At 41.8% G+C, this 17352-nt stretch overlaps 1 long non-coding RNA gene across 2 annotated transcripts; it reads right to left on the bottom strand.

Annotated features, from left to right (window-relative positions):
• Positions 1-3333: 3333 nt before the first annotated feature.
• LOC140804882 (uncharacterized) lies at positions 3334-4882 on the bottom strand. Of its 2 annotated transcripts, XR_012112229.1 has the most exons (5): positions 4668-4882; positions 4172-4224; positions 3990-4037; positions 3831-3879; positions 3334-3757 (listed from the first exon to the last, which is right to left on the bottom strand). It is a non-coding gene; the product is annotated as an uncharacterized lncRNA (long non-coding RNA). The 2 variants fall into 2 exon arrangements; XR_012112228.1 differs by lacking the exons at positions 3990-4037; positions 4172-4224; positions 4668-4882 and having other exon boundaries at positions 3334-3491; positions 3758-3930.
• Positions 4883-17352: the final 12470 nt, after the last annotated feature.

Raw genomic sequence — 17352 nt, 5'->3', positions numbered from 1 at the left:
TGCATCAGTTGCTGCATTGGACTTTCCAGGATAGTACTTGATTTCACAATCAAAATCCTTAAGAAAATCAAGCCATCTTCGCTGCCTCATATTCAGCTCAGATTGTGAAAACAGATATTTGAGGCTTTTATGATCAGAATAGATCTCAAACTTCTCACCGTATAGGTAATGTCGCCATATCTTAAGTGCAAATACAATGGCCGCCAATTCAAGATCATGAATTGGGTAGCGAGTCTCATGTGGCTTCAACTGTCTCGAAGCATAGGCAATCACATGTCCCCGCTGCATCAAAACACAACACAATCCTCTGTGAGAAGCATCACAATAAACAACAAAAGCACCAGTACCTAAGGGAATAGTCAGTAACTGTGCACTGGTCAATCTCTTCTTCAACTCAAGAAAACTGGTCTCACACTCCTCAGACCAAACAAATGGTGTATTCTTTTGAGTCAACTGCGTGATAGGTTTAGCAATGCTCGAGAAATATTTAATAAATCGACGGTAATATCCTGCCAAACCCATAAAGCTGAGTATCTCTGGCACATATGTCGGTCTCGGCCAACTGATCAAAGCCTCAACCTTGCTGGGATCAACTGATATACCATCTCCGGATATAATATGACCCAGAAATACAACCTGTCTCAACCAGAATTCACATTTCGACAGTTTTGCAAATAATTTCTCAGCCCTCAAATTCGCAACACAGTTCTCAAGTGCTTAGCATGATCAATCATATTCTTTGAATAAATCAAAATATCATCAATAAAAATAATCACGAAATCATCGAGATACCTCTGAAACACACAGTTCATCAGACCCATAAATACAGCTGGAGCATTCGTCAAACCGAACTGCATGACAATAAACTCATAATTTCCATTCCTGGTTCTGAACGCTGTCTTCGAGATTTCAGACTCTCTGACTCTCAGTTGATGATATCCAGATCTCAAATTGATCTTGGAATATACAGAAGAACCCTGCAACTGATCAAATAAATCATCTATACTAGTCAAAGGATATTTATTCTTTACCGTTGCCTTGTTCAGTTGTCGGTAGTCAATGCAGAGTCCCATTGAACCGTCCTTCTTCCTCACAAATAGCACTGGAGCACCCCAAGGAGAAAAACTCGGTCTGATGTATCCCTTAGCCAGTAAATCATCCAACTGTTCTTTCAACTCTTTCAATTCAATCGGTGCAATTCTGTACGGAGCTCTAGAAATCGGAACTGTACCTGGTACCAATTCAATGCTGAAGTCTATCTTTCGAATCGGAGGAAATCCCGGAATCTCATCTGGGAAAACATCAGCAAACTCGCATACCACTGGCAAATCCGCCAATGATGGACTTGATTTCAGTACGTCAACTGAATATACGAGGAACTCCTTTGCTCCTATCTGCAATAGTCGAGTCATAGATAATTCAGATATCAAAGGAATTCTAGATCTAGAACCCTTACCGTAAAATTTCCATTCTTCAGCCATATCAGGTCTGAATCTCACAATCTTCTGGAAACAATCAATAGTAGCTCTGTACTTGGTCGGCATATCGATACCAATAATGCAATAAAAATCAGACAACCCAAGTACAATACAATCTAAATCAATCTCATGCCCGTCACACTGTAGCATACATTGTTTCACAGATTTCACTAATATCAAACATGTTCCCAATGGAGAAGAGACAGACACTACAACAGATAAAGACTCAACAGGCAAATCATGCATCAAAGCAAAGCGCTTAGAAATAAATGTATGAGAAGCACCCGTATCTATCAATACATAAGCAGGGTAAGAACATACAGAACAGTTAACTGCAACAACATCATCTGGTGCTTCCTGAGCCTGTTCCTCTATCAAAGAAAATACTTTGGCCTGCTGTCTCGGAGGCTGGCTCACAGTCTGAATTCCTCATGGCCTCTGCTATGACTGAGCTGGTGCTGGCTGGAACGAGTGAACAGCAGTTGATCGTTTATCAGTCTGTGCTGCTGATCTCGATGATTCGGCTCCCTGGGATTCCTGGGAACCTCTTTGTGGACATACTCTCGCAAAATATCCCTGCTGTCTACAGATGCGGCAACTACCAATCACTCCTTGGCATTGCTCGGTCGGATGTCTCCCTCCGCAAGTTCTGCAATAATCCCCGGTATAACTCTGACTCTGTCTGGAACCACTGGAGCTAGAAGAACTGCTGCCAGATTTCTTAAATTGTCTTCCTCTGGCTTTCAGAAAATCTTTCTTTCCACGACTGCTGCTGCCACTCTCAAATCTGGGAGGTGGTTGCTGTGGTCTCGGTGCTGGAGGAACATAGGAAGCTCCTTTCTGGCTCATCAGACCGGCTTCGGCTCCCTTGACTCAGTTCAGGGCATCAGCAAAGTTATTCGGTTGTCCTGTGTTCACCAATGTAAATATCTCGGGATTCAGCCCTTTGATGAACTGATCAGCAACAGCTTCGTCATTCTCGGCAATGTGTGGAGCAAAACGGAACAAGGTAGAGAACTTGGCAATATATTCTTCAATGTTCAACTGACCTTGTCACAGATTTGCAAACTCTGCCCCCTTGTCTTTTTTTTTCATGTACGACACTAGGAACAATATCTGATTAAATTCAGTCTTAAAAACATTCCAAGTGATATTCCTACCTCAATTCTCCAAGGCCCTCTTTGTTGTGATCCACCAGTTCTTTGCAACTTCATGCAACTGGTGCCCTATCAGTCTGACTCGGCGCTCATCTGTGTAATCCAAGGAATCAAACAACATCTCAATATCATCTAACTAACACTCATAGTCAATAGAAGCTCACTACAAGAATATAGCCTTTTAGTGGCATTCAAAAATGTCCTTATATTAAGAATATAGTGACATTTATTTTCTAGTGACACTCGAGAACAATGTCGTCTATTCTCGTGTCGGCTAAAGGTTAGTGACATTATGTAGTGTCAGTATATAATACTAAAACCGACATCATAAGTGCCTCGATTTAAAGATACGAAGACATTGCAAAGTGTCACTAAAGAGATGTAATGAATACACTTACAAATGCCTCCTTTTGTGTTAATGAGGACATTTATAAGTGCCATTGTTTTATATTAATATGGACACAATTGAATGTCATCTATTACTATATATAATGACACTTAGATGCCTCCTTAATCTATTTACAAAGACACTGAAAAATGTCCATAGATCCGTTTATAAGGACACTTTGTAATGCCTTAACTTCAAGATTTTTAAACAATATTCTAATTCTTTTTTTCACAATCAATTCATACATATGATATTTTAACATAAAATAATATTAAAACTTTTAAAGAACGTAAAATGAATCAAAATAATATAAATCAAGGTAATAATATATAATTGCTGAAACTGTTCCCTGCGATACATTTAAGTCGATGAATAAATACAATGTTGCTACAATACAAAAAACAACTAAATTTGCTTAGCAACATCTTGGAACATCATATTTTAGACAAAATTTGGTCTTCTTGTTACCTGCGAGTACAATTTATATATGTTTAGAAATAAAATAAAAGTATAAAAATATAAAGTGAATAATAATCATTTCAAAAGATCAAACATCATATCAAACGACAAAAAAACAGGTTCTCACACACAACTCTTAGATATGTATGCGCAACATATGCAAACATCATCTACTTTCGAAAGAAATATTGTGATATCTTGAATCACGCATCAGGCATAAAAAACAAAGTTACAAAGGGCATTTGACTATAATATATGAACAATGTTTCCAAAACCTCAAATTCACGGCGATTTTTCCTTTGTTGTGAAGAAAAGCATTACAGTATGTAAGATCGTAAATAATACTACACAAGATTCCTGAACGGATTCTTTTCCCATCTGGTCTCATCTCATCATCCTCAGCTGCAAAGGAAAGCATACAAAATTAGATATCTAGAGTAAGAATTTAGAAAAGGATAGCATACTTACATCATACTACTTTTTCGAAGGAAGAAAAGGATAGCATACTTACATCTAGGACAAAATAAATCCTTAGTACATGGAAGGATTCGGCCTCTGTGGAAGGTCAAGCATGGGAAGAGTTAGCATCAGAGAGAACTCAAGTTTACCAACTTGTTATATTTCAGACTAGTCCATATTACTGACCATTAATGAGGCAAAAAACAATAAGTAGCCGAAATGCATCTCACGGTGTATTCGCTTTTGATGAGCCTCTGAACAAGTTAACGATTCGATTCGATTCCTACCACAAGAAAAAAAAGAAGCAAGAAACAACAAAATCTATTGGAAATAATAAGCACGATAATGTAAACATTTGTCAACTTTTCAGAGTTCTAGCAACATGGGAACAGAGTTGAACAAATTTCTTATCAGTAAAGATAAATATTATTCATCTAAGCCACTTTAAGTTTATTAATTCCATTTAAACATCCTACAAAAAACCTTCAGAATCCAAAAACAAAAAAAATAAAAGAAATTAAAGAAACTCATTGTTCTGTCAAGTGTCCATAAATGATGACTTTAGATGGAGAACTTGAATTTAAAACTGTTGATGTGAAGTATCGAGAATGAAAAGCAAGAACTGTTAATTTCATGCCAAGAATTTGAAAGGGGGTACATTGTTTAGTTTAAGAAATAAAACGAACCAAGAACATTTTCTCATGATTATTAAAATACAAAACATACATGTTGCCTCCATCCTTCATGATTGTTCCAGGTATATTTCCACTCAGCATGTTGCAAGTCAAAAAACTACAACAGTAAGATCATTTGGTTAGAAACGTGTTGGCCGGGAATAAAATTACTGGTTGAGAAAATGCACCAGAAAAGAAGTGAACCAGGTTAAGTAATAAGAGAAAAGCCTGATTTATAGCATATTATCATACTTCCATCAGGATAGATTGTTTCTCTAAGAAAATGTCAGTATAGCCATTTTTTCTTGTAGTGAAGTCTATGTTCCTTTCAAGGTTGGCGGTTTGAACGACAGAAATCTCTTCAGTAGTGTTTCCATCAGTGTTGCTGTCACATCCATCGGATTAGCCGAAGTACTGCCTTGTTCTGGGATTCGTCGAGGAGGCATATCTGATTATCAAAAGGATTAGTAACCCAATACAACAAATCTATTTCAGTTCAGTCCCCCTCCGATCATCTTACTGTTGATCAAGAATCGGTTCTGATTCATTCTCTAACAATACATATTACCAATCAAATCAGATAAATCAAGTAACACATGTGGCAATGCTAGCATGTAAAAGCAGGAAAGAAAACTCAATCTACCCCGCTCATTTTCTTCTATCTTAGTCTACAGAACCTACTGCTCTGATACCACCTGCTGCGGGGACCCGGACGCTAATTCATTTTCTTAATCGTTATTAATATCCAATGAACAACTAAGTAATGTGGGACAAATTTTTTTATTAAAAAATGCAAATGCGGAAACGCAATGTAATCAGTCTGATATACATATCAACATAAAAGTACAAGTCTTGTACTACATATCTTTATATCAAACTAGGGTTAAACATCTATACATCAAGTGTTGAGTCCTATTCTACTTCTGGGCCCGGATCTCCACGCTAACTATAATCTCTCATCCTCTTCTTGACCCTGATCCTGTCCCACCTGTTTTCATGCACACATACAAACACGACAACAGCCGGATAACTCCGGTGAGAATATAATCCCAGTATAAACAATGAATAAATGCAATCATATATAAACATATATAAAAGCAGAAATAGTCATCAATAACATGTATCAAATCTGAAACCATGAATCGATATAAAACTGTAAATAAACTCGTGAATCATCATCTCCGACTCGACTCATCTCTAATCTAGGGATCCCGGTTCCTGGATATTGACAAATATATCGAATCTCAGTGATAGGAGTTGATCTACTCCTAAGCAACATCGATATGATTCAATCATCCAGTGTCTCGGCATATCCGCCAAAGACTTGGCATATCCGCCAATGACTAGGCATCTCCGCCCATGACTCAATACACGCTTTGCTATAAATAAATAGACTAAGCATATCAATTTCATTCAATTGCAAACATAAATACAATAAAGTAAAGTATGTAGTTTTTTGGGAAACTCGAGTCCAATCTAACTCAAGTCGATTTCCCGGATAACATTGATTTATACATTTCTTTCTGTCAGTCTGACTCTGTCGAAGTCTCGAATTCAAAGCCTGTCAATATCAATCTGGAAATGACAATCGAATATACTGTATCAATATTCAACTCAATTCAAGACATCTCAGGCTTATCAAATTCTGACGGCACGACAAGTATAATTCCAAAGTACTGATAATACAGATCGTTATATACCAATAACTCATGATCAATCGATAATATTACAAATCTGATATCAGATCTCAATCAAATCAACTCAGAAAATCATGACAATTTCATACGGTATTTATTCTTCAATTCGGTTTCGATTATACGATGTCTACTATGTCAAGAACACCATATATGAATCATATCCGATTCCTTGAATACAATAATTTCAAATCATATCAAAACATAGTAAAACTTATGTCCAGTTGAAGCTCTCGTCGATAAGAATACATTATTGAAATCAGATTGAAAATCAGACGGGCGAATCTTGCACAAATCACAATTCTACAAGATAAAAGCCGTAAAGAATTTCTTTCTGGTAGCTTCGGTCCTTTTCTTCTGAAGAAATGCAAGGTTATATCTGTATACATATATCTTATTTCCATGTCAAAGAAACATGGCTTATTTTCCATGATTTTCAGTCGGCTCTCGGGCGGTTATAAATTAGTGTTCGGGCGTGGAACCGTCTGTCCGAGACTTATTTTTGTTGAACACTGGCGCTTGTGCGGTCAAAAACTACCTCTCGGGCGCCAGACGTTCTGTCCATGAAATGTCCTTTTTGAACATTGGCGCTCGGGCGGTCATTTTCTACCGCTCGGGCGCCAATAGTTCTGTCCAAAAATTGCATAATTCATATGCTTTGACCAATCTAGTCTCGGAATGGTCAGTCTATTATCACATCAATTCAAAATCAATAATCTCAGCTTAACATGATATAAAATCTCGGGCATTACACGAGCTGTCCGGGAGGTTAGAGCATCCCGGATTATTTTGTATTCTGATTCACAACTAATCACTCAGCAGATAAAGGAAATTTACGAAGCTAATGATGACATTATGATCAAATATTTACAACTCATCCAAGCCCAAACAAAAATCTTTGTGGATTGGAGTATTGAACAAATACCATGGGAAGAGAATGGAGAGGTAGATGATCTGGCAAAGATGGATGCTTTTTTGTTAGAAGTCAGCACCCGGGAATTCATGCATGTTTCCCGGTTGGTCCTTTCCGCCGAAGAAAAAATAATACCAGTTCCTGAGGTCAAAAGATTAAGAGACAATCTCCCAGGTTTGTTCTCTTAAATAATATTTTGTACAGGAGACCATTCCAGGGACCTCTATTAAAATGCTTATCTAAGGGAGAAGTGGATTATGTCCTCCGGGAGATTCATGAAGGATGCTGTTCTGAGCATATCGGAGGAATATCTTTGGCCCGGAAGAGAATGCTTGCCTGGTTCTGGTGGCCAACTCTTGGCCAAGATTCTGCTCGAGTGGTCCAGGCTTTTGAGGGATGTCAACATTATTCACATTTTCAACATAGCTCGCCCACTCTTATGAAGCCTATTTGGGCATCTTGCCCCTTTGATCAATGGGGCATGGACATTGTGGGCCCCTTCCCAATTGCCCGGGCTCAGAACATATTCTTGCTGGTAGCTGTTGATTATTTTACAAATGGGTAGAAGCTGAGCCCTTGGCTAAGATCACTGTGCAAGAAGTTTTGAAATTTCTATGGAAGAACATAGTATGCCGGTTTGGAGTACCTAGAAGGCTGATTTCAGATAATGGAAGACAATTTCAGCGTAAAGAGATTACATCCTGGTGTTGGGAAATGAAAATCACTCAGTCTTTCACCTCTGTTGGATATCCTCAAGCTAATGGCCAAACAGAAGTTGTGAATAGAATTCTTGTACAATCACTAAAAACCAGGCTACAAGGCAAATGAAAGGACTGGGTGGAAGAATTACCCAGTGTTCTCTGGGCATACAGAACAACTCTCCGGGCACCAACTCAAGAAACTTCCTTCAACTTGGTATGTGGTCCTGAAGCAGTCCTCCCAGTTGAAATAGGGCAAACTTCTTCCCAGGTAGAATCTTAGCCGGATAACAATGATCAAAACCGGGCCATGGAGTTGGACTTGGTAGAAGATAAGAGAGATCGAGCATTCATTCGAATGGAAGCATACATGAGTCGAGTTATGAAATCATATAATAGGAAGGTCCGGATCCGAGACTTCCAAGTAGGGGATCTAGTCATGAAGAAAGTCAATCCTGCCGGGGATGTTGGGAAGCTAGAAGCTCGATGGGAAGGACCTTACAAAATCACCCATAGGGTCAGCTCGGGATCCTTTTATCAAGAAGATGCCCAAGAACATTCTCTCGAAAGGCCTTGGAATATATTTAATATAAAGAAGTACTATGCTTAAACAGATGGAAGATATAATGAAAGATCTCTTTTCTCGGAAAAAAGTGTTATATATTGTTACTAATATCTTAGCCCTGGAGGTACCAAGCCCCGGTTAGTCAATAAGCCCAGGACACTACACCTTGGCTCGGGGCACCACACCTCGACCATTCCCAAGTCTCGGGACATGCTCCCCGGCCAAAGGCTCCGTACCTTGGTTCTTAATAAGCCCATGGCACTAGACCCTGGCTCGGGGCAACACAACTCGACTATTCCCAAGTCTCGGGACATACTCCCCGGCCCAAGACTCCATACCTTGGTTCTTAATAAGCCCAGAACACTACACCCTGGCTCGGGGCACCACACATCGACAATTCCCAAGTCTCGAGACTATACTTCCCAAGCCCAAGGCTCCGTATCTTGGTTCTTAAAAAGCCCAAGGTACTACACCCTGGCTCGGGGCACCAGACCTCGATCATTCCCAAGTCTCGGGACATGCTCTCCGGCCCAAGACTTCGTACCTTGGTTCTTAATAAGCCCAAGGCACTACACCATGGCTCGGGGAATCACACCTCGACCATTCCCAAGTCTCGTGACATGCTCCCCGGCCCAAGGCTCCGTACCTTGGTTCTTAATAAGCCTAGGGCACTACACTCTGGCTCGAGACACCACACATCGACAATTCCCAAGTTTCGAGACATACTTCCCAGGCCCAAGGCTCCGTACCTTGGTTCTTAATAAGCCAAAGGTACTACACCCTGGCTCGGGGCAACAGACCTCGACCATTCCCAAGTCTCGGGACATGCTCTCCGGCCCAAGACTCCGTACCTTGGTTCTTAATAATCCCAGGTCATGACACCCTGACTCGGGGCTTCACACCTCGACCATGAACAAGTCCCGAGACATGATTTCCAGCCCAAGGCTCCGTACCTTTGTTCTTAATTAGCTCAGGGCACTACACCTTGGCTCGGGGCACCACACCTCGACCATTCCCGACCCCGGGACATGCTCCCCGACCCAAGGCCCCGTACCTTTGTTCTTAATAAGACTAGAGCACTACACTCTGGCTCGAGGCACAACACCTCGACCATTCCCAAGTCCCAGGACATGCTCCTCGGCCCAAGGCTCCATACCTTGGTTCTTAATAAGCCCCAGGTACGACACCCTGGCTCGGGGCACCACACCTCGACTATTTTCAAGTCCCTGGAGATGCTCCCCGTCTTAAGGCTCCGTACCTCGATTCTTAATAAGCCCAGGGCACTACACCCTGGCTTGGGGCAACAGACCTCGACCATTTTCAAGTCCCGAGACATGCTCCTCGGCCCAAGGCTCCGCTTGGTTCTCAATAAGCCCAGGGCACTACACCTTGGCTCAGGCACCACACCTCAACCATTCCTAAGTCCCGGGACATGCTCCCCGGCCGAAGACTTCGTACCTTGGTTCTTAATAAGCCCAGGGCACTAGACCCTGTTTCAGGGAACTACACCTCGACCGTTCCCAAGTCTCGGGACATTCTCCCCGGCCCAAGGCTCCATACCTTGGTTCTTAATAATCCCATGGCTCTACATCCATAGCTCGAGGCACCACACCTCGACCATTTTCAAGTCTCGGGACATGCTCCTCGGCCCAAGGCTCTGTACCTTGGTTCTTAATAAGCCCAGGGCACTACACCGAGGCTCGGGGCACCACACCTCGACCATTCCCAAGTCCTTGAACATGCTCCCTGGCCCAAGGCTCCGTACCCTGGTTCGGGGCACCACATCTCCACCATTCCTAAGTCTCGGGACATGCTCCCCGGCCCAAAGCTCCGTACTTAATAAGCCGAGGGCACTATAGTCTGGCTCGGGGCACCACACCTCGACCATTCCCAAGTCTCGGGACATGCTCCCCGACTTAAGGATCCGTACATTGGTTCTCAATAAGCCCAGGGCACTACACCCTAGCTCGGGGCACAACGTCTCGACCATTCCCAAGTCCCAAGACATGGTCCCCGGCCCAAGGCTCCGTACCTTTGTTCTTAATAAGACTAGGGCACTAAACTTTGGCTCGAGGCACCATACCTCGACCTTTCCCAAGTCCCAGGACATGCTCCCCTGTCCAAGGCTCCATACCTTGGTTCTTAATAAACCCAGGGCACGACACCTTGGCTCGGGGCACCACTCCTCAACCATTAACAAGTCCAGAGACATGATCAATTGCCCAAGGCTCCGTACCTTGGTTCTTAATAAGTCCAAGGCACTACACCTTGGCTCGAGGCACCACACCTCAACCATTCCCAAGTCCCGGGACATGCTTCCCGTCCCAAGGCTCGGTACCTTGGTTCTAAATAAGCCGAGGGCACTACACTCTGGTTCGGGGCTCCACACCTCAACCATTATCAAGTCTCGGGACATGCTCCCCGGCCCAAGACTCCGCACCTTGGTTCTTAATAGTCCCAGGGCATTACACCCTATCTCGGGGCACCACACCTCGACCATTCCCAAGTCCCGGGACATGCTACCCGGCCCAAGGCTCCGTACCTTGGATCTCAATAAGCCCAAGACACTTCACCCTGGCTCGGGGCACCACATCTCGACCATTCCCAAGTCTCAGGACATGCTTCCCGGCCCAAGGCTCTGTACCTTTGTTTTTGAAAAGTCGAGGGCACAACACCTTGGCTTGGGGCACCACACCTCGAACATTAACAAGTCCCCAGACATGCTCCCCGGCCCAAGGCTCCGTACCTTGGTTCTTAATAAGCCCAGGGCACAACACCCTGGCTCGTGGCACCACACCTCGCCATTTTCAAGTCCGGGACATGCTCCTCGGCCCAAGGCTCTGTACCTTGGTTCTTAATAAGCCTAGGGCAGCTACACTCTGGCTCAGGGTACCACACCTCGTCCATTCCCAAGTCCGGAGACATGCTCCCCGGCCCAAGCATCAGTACCTTGGTTCTTAATAATTCTAGTGCACTACACCCTGGCTCGGGGCAACAGACCTCGACCATTTTCAAGTCCCGGGACATGCTCCTCGGCTCAAGGCTCTGTACCTTGGTTCTTAATAAGCCCAGGGCAATACACTCTGGCTCGGGGTACCACACCTCGTCCATTCCCAAGTCCCGAGATATGCTCCCCGGCCGAAGCATCAGTACCTTTGTTCTTAATAATTCTAGGGCACTACACCCGGGCTCGGGGCACCTTACTTCGACCATTCTCAAGTCCTGGAACATGCTCCTCTACCCAAGGCTCCGTAACTTGGTTCTTAATAAGCTCAGGGCATGACACCCTAGCGCGGGGCACCACACCTCGACCATTAACAAGTCTCGGGACATGATCCGCGGCCCAGGGCTCCGTACCTTGGTTCTTAATAAGTCCAGGGCACTACACCTTGGCTCGAGGCACCACACCTCGACCATTCCCAAGTCCCGAGACATGCTCCCCGGCCCAAGGCTCCGTACATTGGTTCTTAATAATACTAGAGCACTACACTCTAGCTCGAGGTACCACACATCGACCATTCCCAAGTCCCAAGACATACTCCCCAGCCCAAGGATCCGTACCTTGGTTCTTAATAATCACAGGGCTCTACACCCTAGCTCAGGGCACCACACCTCGACCATTTCCAAGTTCTGGGAGATGCTCCCCGTGTAATGCCCGAGATTTAATTATTGTAATCAGACGTTGATTAACTGACATAATTGAGATTATAAGAACTCAAATGACGAGGCCGGGCGTCGGTGCAAGAAAAACAAGATTTGTACAGAACCTTCGGCGCTCGAGCGGTAGAAAAGGACCGCCCGAGCGCCAATGCACCACAAATATGGAGGTTGGGCAGAATGTCTGGCGCCCGAGCGGTAGAAAAGAACCGCCCGAGCGCCAGTGTTCCATAAGAATAGGCTTGGGGCAGAATATGTGACGCCCGAGCGGTAGAAAATTACCGCTCGAGCGCCAATGGATAATCACCCGAGCATCCAAGCAGAAACTTCCGCGCCCGAGCGGTAAAGATCAACCTCTCGAGCGCGAGACATGCAAAAGGAAAAGGTGCCACTTGCTTTCATGCATGTCACGGGTGAATATATATATATATATATACACATGCAAAACCTTCAGATGTTCAGAAGGAAATCGAGAAGTTTGGGAAAGGCTTCGCTCTTGAGTTTTGGAAATTAAGTACGAGAAATCCATCCGTCAGAATTCGAATCCGACTTCAGTACTGTGTTCCTATTAACACAGGCTACAACTGGACATTTGATATGGACAGAGTTGAATACAGGTCATCGTCTTCGTCAGACCGGGACGACAAAGGTATAAATAAATGTTGATTCGGGATTGCACAACTCGAGTTAGGTTTGACTTTAGTTTCCCTAAATCACATACTTTATTTTATTGCATTGATATTTGCAGATTATCAGATTGATATGTTAATGTATTGACTTAGAACAGAGTTAGAGTCTGAGTCTAGGGCAGACAGCCTAGCTAGGGCAGAACAGCCGAGTCTTTCTTAGAACCGATAAGACTCTAGACTTACGGTGTATCGACGCGCTTAAATGTAGATCGACGTTTAATGTAGACACTCGATACAGCATACCGAAGTCTAAATGAGATCGGGATCCCTAGATTAGAATGAGAGATGAGTCAAGTCTTAGATATTGAGACTAGAATTGATTTACAGATCCGTATTAATTTATGTTTCGTAGATTACGATTCATGTTTATGTACAGACTTGTATTGATACATGTTACTGAGTATGTTACATGTGACAAGATATAATTCATGCTCTTATGTTAATTCAGTTAACTGCATGTATACATTGTTTATACTGGGATATTTATATCTCACCGGAGTTATCCGGCTGTTGTCTTGTTTTGTATGTGTGCATGACAACAGGTGGGGCAAAGATCGGGGTCCAGAAGAAGATGAGAGATCAAGATTAGAGTGGTGATTCCGGACTTGGATGTAGATAGGTTTCATTACTAGAACTTTAGTAGTTGAACCTTAGATTAATTGAAAGACTGTTGTATATTATTGTACTTTTATACAGATATGTATAATATGTAGATATCATTACCTTCCGCATTTTAAAAGAAAAATTTTTAGACCCTAGTTTATCTTAACTGATAATTAAACCCCAAAGATGATTAAGAAGATGATTAGCGTCCGGGTCCCCACAACAGGTGGTATCAGAGCGATAGATCCTTTAGATTGAGATAGTCAGAATTGATAGATCTTTTAGATTGAGAGAGTCAGAACTGATAGATCTTTTAGACTGAGATAGCAGAGAATGAGCGGGGTAGATTGATTTGTCTTTCCTTGCATGTGATTGCTAGCATGAGATTTATTTAATGTTGATTGACATTATGTGTGCTAGCATGATGTACTGCTTTCCTTATTACATGTTGTTTGTATCTGAGTTGATCGAAGCATGTAAGTGCTAAGCCTAAATCAGAACCGATTCTCGATCAGAGTTATATGATCAGAGGAGGGCTGAGACAGATTGTATAGCTTGTGTACTAATCTGTGTGATATTCAGATATACCGCCTCGGAGAATTCCAGAAAGAGGTAGCACTTCGTCTGAACAGATAGATGCATCCGAAACGCAGATAGAAGTAAAGTTGAGAGAGTTTCAGTTATTTCAGCCGCCAATTTTGAGTGGTATCGAGACATCTGAAGATTGTCAGAACTGGTTAGATGACATAGAAATATTGTTTAATCTAATTGACTGTACAGATGAACAGAAAGTTAAATTGATATTCCACCAGTTACAAGAGGCTGCCAGAAGTTGGTGGATTACAATTACAAGAGTTTTAGCACAACGTGGTACTGCGATCACGTGGGAAGTCTTCAAAGCTGAATTCTATCAAAGATTTGTCTCAGTTTCCTATCGGGAGGATAAAGGAGCAGAATTCGAGAATTTAAGACAAGGCCCATTGAATATTGATGAATATACTGCTAAATTCTCTACTTTACTGCGTTTTGCTCCTCATTTAGCTGGGAATGATGAAGCTGTAGTGAATCAGTTCATCAGAAGAATGAATTCGGAGGTAGTTGCACTGATGAATATGCAGCGACCTTATCATTTTGCTGATATCTTGGGTAAAGCAAAGAGAGCTGAGGCGAGTCTGATTAGACAGCTAGGGAGGTTGTGCATGAAGCCATCCCAAACCCAGCAATCCTCTCTTCGATTCTATCGAGGCAGTACGAGTGGAAAGCAAAATTTGCTGAAAGCTCGAAAGAAGTCATTTAAGAAATTGGGAAGTGGTTCCTCTAGCTCCAGCAGTCCTAGTCCTAGCGATACTGGAGTGTATTGCAGGACTTGCGGTGGGAGACACCCCACAGAGCAATGCCAGGGAGTGTCTGGTAGTTGCCATATCTGCAGACAGCGAGGACACTTTGCTAGAGTTTGTCCCCAGAGAGGTCCTCGAAGATTTCAGGGGGCTGGACCATCTGGATATGGTGATCGAGGGACAGATCCAGGTCACACTGGGTAACATAGTAATAGGTACTATTCTTTATGATTATATTGCATATGTATTGATATGTACTAATGCATTCGTTATGAGTATTTGTGATTGAGTTGCATGGAGATATGCATTATATGTTGGATCTGATTATACTGTAGGATTGATTCCCTTACTTGTAAGGAAACTATTATTATCAGAGATTTCTGAACATGTTGTATACTACAGGAAGATGAGAATGAAATAGAGATAGATTATGATGTACTTGTGTTTTCTAATGCATTATTGGCAATTATATGCTAAACAAGTACAGAAAGATAGAAATATTGTAGAACTTGTGCCAGAAATGGTAAGATTCAGATCAGAGTTGACTGATTAGTGGAGATACCAGAGTAAGGATTCTAGATTTAGAATTCCTTTGATATCTGTATTGTATATGACTCGATTAGTACAGAAAGGAGCAGATTGCATCCTTATGTATTCAGTAGATCCACTGAAATCGAGCCTAGCATTGGCAGATTCGCCAGTGATATACGTGTTGGCCGATATCTGCCTAGATAAGATTTCTGATTTGTAGATAGATTTCAGAATTGAGTTACAATCCGGTATTGTTTGTCTGTTAGATTCAGTACAGAATGATATTGAATATTGAAAGATTTTGTTAAATATTCAAAGAACGGTGATTATTGTATACAACAATTATTCAGATAAGAATTCCGCTTGAAACCGATTGTATTCAGAATATACGATATCTGAAATTAGTATACAGATTGATGTGATACAGTTGAAATTAGTATCAGTGACAGAGTAGGATATCGATGTCAGAAAGATCAGGAAGGTCAGAAATTCCAGAAATGCCAGAAGCTTATTGTGAACCGTTGAGATTATATACAGTTCACTTGTATCAGCGTTAACTTCGAGAGTTACAGCAGTTCAGAAATGAGAGCAGAATGTGTCAGAATGTTTCAGAATTGTATAACAGAATTGACATTAAGAATCAGAGCCGAATACCAGGTAGGTATTTCTTCTTTAATTTATATTATTAACTGATTTGGTTGTACCGAATAGTTCGAATCAGATATCACAGATAGTGTCAGACATGCACAGTGATGGATGCAGTTTTCATTCGGGTAACAAATAGTTTTGGTATAGACAGATTAGATCAGTTATGGCAGAATTTATGCTGAAATGTTGGCAGAAATCATACTGATAGGTCTAAATCGCTAACAGAATAAGCAGAAAGATAGAAATCAGAAGATTTATTACAGAATTGTATATTTCTGAATAGGAATGGGAGTGCATTTCTATGGCTTTCGTAATGACAGTACTGCCATTTTCTCCAGATTGTGATATGATATGATTATGATTGACAGATTGATCAATCTATATCTATTAGTTTGTACCAGATAAGGTACAAACAGAACCAGATGACACAGATTGATGTTAGAGGAATGATCAGAATCAACAGAATGTTGAGATAGAATATATCAGAATGTAATTTTCTGGTTGACTTTGTACTTGTGACAGAGTATATCATGAGTTGCTCCTTAGATTTATTGCATATTGACAGACAGTCAGGGTATATGTTATCCAGATGTTGGAAGATCTTGGTAGAATTATAGAGTGCTGGATGTTAGCACTAATAGATATGACTTATTATCACTGCATGATAATACCTATCAGCCTACCAGATTGGTAATGAGATAGTTTCAGTCAGGACAGTATACAGTGAATACTACAGATTTCTAGTTCTTTTGAAGAAAATTCGAAAGAAAATGAAGATAGTTCAGAATGAACATATGTTATAACCAACATCGGATGATGATGATTGGTATTTGAAGTCGAGGATTGAATATGTCCTAGATCGAGAGCAACAGATTTGATGATAGTTAGCTGTATTGAATTATTATAGACTATGGAGTGGTTTATACGGATGTTGTATAACCAACATGGCCAGATTGATTTTGTCAGAGTTAATTTGAGAAGTATTGTGATAATATACTTCATGAAGTCTTATTCCAGATTTGAAATCAGAAGTTGATACAAGAACGAGATTTCAGAATGGAGTCAGTGAGATGAGAGTTGATTTAAACTCTGTTATACATTTCTTCTAATATATCTGAATTGATTGCTTAGAGTTCGAGGACGAACTCAGATTTAAGAGGGGGAGAAATGTAATGCCCGAGATTTAATTATTGTAATCAGACGTTGATTAACTGACATAATTGAGATTATAAGAACTCAAATGACGAGACCGGGCGTCGGTGCAAGAAAAACAAGATTTGTACAGAACCTTCGGCGCTCGAGCGGTAGAAAAGGACCGCCCGAGCGCCAATGCACCACAAATATGGAGGTTGGGCAGAATGTCTGGCGCCCGAGCGGTAGAAAAGAACCGCCCGAGCGCCAG

The sequence above is a fragment of the Primulina eburnea genome, chromosome 11 (assembly GCF_022965805.1).
Source record: "Primulina eburnea isolate SZY01 chromosome 11, ASM2296580v1, whole genome shotgun sequence".
NCBI lineage: Eukaryota > Viridiplantae > Streptophyta > Magnoliopsida > Lamiales > Gesneriaceae > Primulina > Primulina eburnea.
This window is presented reverse-complemented; position numbering and strand designations above follow the sequence as displayed.